At 42.3% G+C, this 6000-nt stretch overlaps 1 non-coding gene across 1 annotated transcript; it reads right to left on the bottom strand.

The window, feature by feature from the left end:
• Positions 1 to 2416: 2416 nt before the first annotated feature.
• LOC130465141 (small nucleolar RNA R71) lies at positions 2417 to 2523 on the bottom strand. Its single transcript, XR_008925429.1, has one exon. It is a non-coding gene; the product is annotated as a small nucleolar RNA R71 (small nucleolar RNA).
• Between the last annotated feature and the right edge of the window lie 3477 nt (positions 2524 to 6000).

Genomic DNA, 6000 nt, shown 5'->3' with positions numbered 1-6000 from the left:
GTCGTCTCTCGGATGGGATAGCGGAGGGGAGTTTGGGACTTGTCGACCGGATGCGGTCTGTTCTTGCGGGCAGCGGACCGAGCAGCCCACGAGCGCGGACTAAAATCTAGTTGACGTCGTCCTTCGAACAAACCTCGTAGGTATTGTAGGGGAGCTTGGGAATCCATGATCGGATGCGGTGTGTTCTAGTGTGCGGGCAACGGACCAAGAAGCACACAAGAGCATACTAAATCTCGTCGTCGTTCCTTGATGAGCCATATTTGTATAGGGTATTTTAGGCGCATTTAGGTTGCATTATTAGGCATTTATATCATTTTAGTTGCATTTAGGATCACATTTGCATAAGTTATCGTTGTCGTACTCTATTACGCCCCGTTTGTGTTTTCTTAATGTTTCAGGTGATTTTACGGTCATTTGGATGCTTTCGGAGTGTTATGAGTTGATTTGGATGATGAACGGATGGAATGTTGACTCGAGGATCATTGCATATCTCTAGGGATAATTTTGAGTCAATAACGAAGCTAAACGCTATTTTTCTAAGCATCAAAACGGACAGGCGTTCACTCTTTTGATGATATCTCAAGTTCTACATGTCGGAATGAGGCGATTTTTATTGGCCTAGAAAGTAGACTTCAAGAGCTTTCCAACGACAGGTCACACGTCCTTATAGGCATTGTAGAACAAGAGTTATGACATAAACAAGATGGCTCGACTATCCGATTCGCCCGAAGCCCAAAACGATGGCCCAATCTTCCCCTTGGGCGCGAAAACCAGCGACCCACCAGCGGGCCCGCTGGTTTCCCCGCCCAGCTACTTCCACGCGGGTTCATGCTTTCGTCTTGGTGATCGTCCAATAAAATCATAGCTTATGTAATTGTTATTTTCCTTTTTTGTTTAGAATTTAGGAAACACTAAAATACCTCAAGGGAATGAATGTATTCCCTTATGCTTTTATTTTCTTTTACGTTTTTCAATTGGGAGAACACTTGAACGCCAGTTTTTGGTTTTCTATTCTTCCCTTTTTCCATTGTTGAACCCTAGCTTTCAATTTTCAATTCATCAATCTAGAGGTAATTCAATAATTTCTTTTGCTTTTATTCTTTCTTATTGTTTTCGTTCCTTAGTTTAAATTTTCCTTTGATTATGAAATTCATGTTTATTATTTCTATCATGTTTGTTAATTCAATTATGAGCGAGTAGTCGTATTCTAGGGCTAAGTAAGGGAAACCATGTTTATACCATGATTATTATGCATAAAGTTTGTTAATTTATAGATTATTGCTTGAGTATTCCGATTGATTTGTTTTAATTGTTGATTCATGTTATCGGCCAATTTCATGAATTGATTATCTAGCTAATAGGAATTAGAATCGAAAGATCGTATTTTTAGAGGCTTAGTGCAATTGGCAATTCTGATTATGTTAGCGACCGTACTGCATATGTTGAATTGAAAGTGTTAAGACCCGACCGTAGGCTTAGCATGTACTTTAATTACTCGGCTTAGTTTATTCATTTCCGAATTAGTTTATGTTCTTGGATTGGTATAAGCATGGTGAACCGAACAGACACCCTAGACCTTTAATTCATTGATAAATTACGCATTTTTATTATTGTTTTAGCTTTAGTAGTTAATACTCAACTCAACTTTCGTTATTGAAATAGTTCGTATAATTGGGCAAAAACTAATAGAACTTGTCTCCCTGTGGGATCGACCCGTACTTGCTAAGTATCTGCTAACAACAGACACCATGCACTTGCGGTATCACTTTTTAATCTATCAAGTTTTTGGCGCCGTTGCCGGGGAGACGGCTATATTCTATTAGTTTTAGTTTGATTATTTGAACTGTTTCCATTGTCTCATTGGAACTCTCAGTTCCAATTGAGGCAAATCTCACTGCGTTTTCTTTCGTTGTTGTTTATGCCCAGGTCTGCCAGAACGGGTACCTTGGTTCCTCCCGATCCCGATCTTGGAAAGACCCTTCGTCAACTAAAAAAGCAACAGAAAAAGAAGAAGCAGTCAGGGTCCCAAGACTCACAGACTCCACCGAGTCACACGATGTCTAAATCCCTGAAATCATATGGGGTTCCTTCCTCGAACAGTGTTCCGACTGGGCTCACAATGCCAACTATTGATGCAGTCAACTTTGAGATCAAGCCCGCTCTAATCTCCATGGTCTCACAAAGTCAATTTGGTGGCCATCCATCTGAGGAACCCACCAACCATTTGCAGAGGTTCAACCAACTGTGTGGTACTATCAAGCATCAAGGGGTCACTCAAGACCAATTGAAAGTCATGTTGTTTGGTTTTAGCCTTCGTGATAAGGCTCAGACATGGTTGAATGATGTCAAGGAGACAGAGTGGAGTGCTATTTCACAGGCCTTTCTAGAAGAATTCTTTCCACCCACCAAGACTGCTGAAATAAGGCATAAGCTGACTACATTCACTCAAGAACTTGGTGAATCACTTCGAGAAGCCTGGGATAGATTCAAGGCTTTGCAGCGGTCGTGCCCGCATCATAATATTGAAAAATGGTTCTTGGTTCAGATTTTCTACCATGGTTTGCAAGATGAAACAAAGAACACGGTTGATTCTGCTTCTGGAGGTGTTTTTCTTGACAAAGAAGTGGATGCATGTTATGATTTCCTTGCCAATCTTGCTGCTAATCATTACAGCACCACCAGAACTACATCTAAGAAGGGTAAGATTGATGTCGATGCTTATGCCCTATTGTCATCACAAGTGGCAGCCTTGAACCTAAAGATCGATGCTTTGAAGTCCCCTCAGTCTGGTACTCCCCCAATGAGTATCAATGCTATGTCCAGTGTAGCTCCGGTAACAACTTCTTATTGCGAAGTATGTGGAATCCAAGGTCACTTTGGTCATGAGTGCTCTTATAGTCTGCAGGATACCACGCGAATGGAGCAAGTGAATGCTTTTCAACAGAGGCAACCCGATGACCCATATTCCAACTCGTACAATCCAGGTTGGAGGAATCATCCAAATTTCTCATATCGAAGCAACAATGCTCAAAATCCTCAACCCCAGCAACAATGGTCACAACCACAGTTCCATCCACCTCAGGCACATGTTGCTAGGCCTCCATTTCCACAAGGAGCCTCACATAATGCTCCCCCGGGGTTTAATAGACCCCCGCACCAAGGCTATCAGCAACAACCTCCGCAGAGCAATGCCACTCCAGAGCCTAACATGAGTGATCTGTATAAACTCATAGCGAATATGCAGAAGACCTCAGAGATTGCTCAAAAGAACCACGATGAGAGCATAAAGGAGTTGAAGAATAAAAATAGAATGTTGGAAAACCAAGTTGCTCAACTCGCTGATACTTTGTCAAAAAGGCAACCGGGAAAACTTCCAAGGCAATCTACTTCATCTCAAGATCACACTAGAGAGAGTGCTTGTGCCATAGTTCTTCGCAGTGGTACTACATATGATGCCCCCTTGGTACCTACTGATTTTATAGATATTGAAAAGGGGAGAGAGGAGGCTAGAAGGACTAAGGAAAGAGTCAAGGAGAAGGCTATTGATGATTCTCGCCCTTTTGTTCCTCGATTGCCATTTCCACATCGACAATATAAGTCAAAGGGTGATCATCAGTCTGGTGAAGAGGCACATGTTGAAATTAAGACTGTGGATGTAGGGGTTGAAACCCCGGGTGTTGAGGATGAAATAGAGGAGAATAAGAGCGGCAAGGAGAAGGTTACTGATTCTCCCCCTTTTGCACCTACACTACCATTTCCTCACCGCATGCAGAAAGCAAAGGTTGATCAACAGTTCGGTAAGTTCTTCGCTATGGTCAAAAATCTCGAGGTAACGATTCCTTTCATTGATTTAATATCTCAGATCCCTATGTATGCAAAATATTTAAAGGAATTAATCACTAAGAAAAGGGATCTTGGTGGTGTAGAGAGAGTGGCTCTAACTGAGGAGTGTAGTGCTATGTTACAAAACAAGTCTCCTCCTAAACTAAAGGACCCCGGTAGTTTCTCCATCCCTTGTCATATAGGTGCTTTATTCATTGATAAGGCTCTATGTGATTTAGGTGCTAGTGTGTCCGTCATTCCCCTCTCTATTTATAAAAAGTTGAACATGGGAGAATTGAAATGTACCACCATTACTCTGCAAATGGCCGACCATTCTATTAAATACCCCTTAGGTGTTTTAGAAGAGGTCCCCGTGAGAGTAGGTAAATTCTATATTCCTGTAGACTTTGTTGTACTTGACATAGAAGAGGACAACCAGATTCCAATAATCTTAGGCAGGCCATTCCTTGATACCGCGGGGGCAGTTATTGATGTTAAGAAAGGAAGGCTAACCTTGACTGTAGGGGATGATAAGGTGAGCTTTAACTTGTCTCATGAGATGAAAAGTCCAATGCAAGAAGTGTCTTATTCTTTGATTGCCTCTAATGCTAAGTTGCCTCATTCTTATTCTAGAAATTCTTCAAATAATGCACTTGGTTTGAAAGAGTTTGCAGGTGATGATGATCCTGGTGATGCAGTTGATGCTAGTCCAATAGTTGGAGCAAGAAGTTCGGTACTCGATAGCACAAAGTTCAAAGTGAACGACCAACGATTGAAGCTATACACTGAAAAAGCGTTCATTGGAAAATTGGAGATGGCCTATCTCTCCAATCCACCCATCGACGCTTGATTTTTGAGGTTTGGAGTCAAGCTAATGACATAAAACGAGCGCTTATCGGGAGGCAACCCGGTTTCTAATTTTCCCTCTCTCATTTTTTTTCATTTTTTTCAATTTTGATTTATCTTTCTACTTTAATTTAGTATTTTATTTTTATTTGGTTATTTTTTTTGAAAAAAAAAAAATTAAAAAACAACAAAAGCACAATATTTCTCTTCGAGTTCACTTGAATTCATTTTTTATTTTATTTTTAGATTAGTTTTTCGTTAATCGTATTTTTTCTTTTAATTGATTATTTTGTGTGTTTAATTTTAACAAGCGATTCTAACTTTTGAGTTTAGTGGCGCTTGAATTATTATTTTTTCAGAATTATAGGTGCAAGATCAAGTTCATTTCGAAAATACGATGCATCGACAAATTTTTTAGCTACAATAATGCAGCGAGCGAGCACTCGCGCCCAGCGAGGGAGCTCGTTGTGCGCGCATTTCCCAACGCTGGCCCAGCGAGCCCGCTGTCCTATTTTTCCTAAATTCTTCAATCTTCTGCCTTGCGCGCTGACGAACCAGCGGTCTCGCTGGAATTCCCGCCCAAGACTATTCATAAAAAAAAGGAAATATCTCTCCACCTTCCTCCCCAGCCACGAGCACCAACCTCCCTTCTCTATCTCACTACTGTACCTTCTGACAGTCACGCAACAACCACCGTCGGCTCGCCAACTACCTCACCGGAGTTCCGCCGGCACCGAAGCACCAGCCTGCACACCTTCCCTCACCCATGGCACCGCACCACCAGCCCTCCTTCGACCTCTCTCTCAAACATCCTCCCCTCTGTCGTCCACCTGAAACAACCGGCTACGCACACTACACCACGGTCGGCCGTCGGCCACCACCAACCGCCCCCCTGCGCTTCCCCACCAGTCGCCCCTCTCCTGTCGTTTTCCCCTCTCACCCACGCAAACAAACTTCATCCCACCCTCCCGCGCACCACCAGCGCACCATCCACCAACCACTCATTCGAATTCCCGTCATTCCCTCGCCCACCTACAGTCGTCGGCCGCCTGTAAAGCTATACTACGGTGGTCGGCGCACCGCCAGCACCACCTTCCCTCCTATACCTCTCAAATATCCACATTCAATATTATTTGGTTCATGAATTTAAAACCCTAACTTTTGAAATCAATTTGGGGGTTTTTGATTATTTGTAGGCATTGACAAATTGTGTAGTATTGTGGCTTGTTTGTGGAATTCACGTGAGTTCGCAACCAAATTCTGGTCTTTGTGATGCACAAAAGGTTTTAAAATTTCAAGTTTTCTAAACTTTATTCACATGACTCATTTTTT

Source organism: Spinacia oleracea, unplaced genomic scaffold, assembly GCF_020520425.1.
Source record: "Spinacia oleracea cultivar Varoflay unplaced genomic scaffold, BTI_SOV_V1 SOVchr0_062, whole genome shotgun sequence".
Taxonomy (NCBI): domain Eukaryota; kingdom Viridiplantae; phylum Streptophyta; class Magnoliopsida; order Caryophyllales; family Amaranthaceae; genus Spinacia; species Spinacia oleracea.
This window is presented reverse-complemented; position numbering and strand designations above follow the sequence as displayed.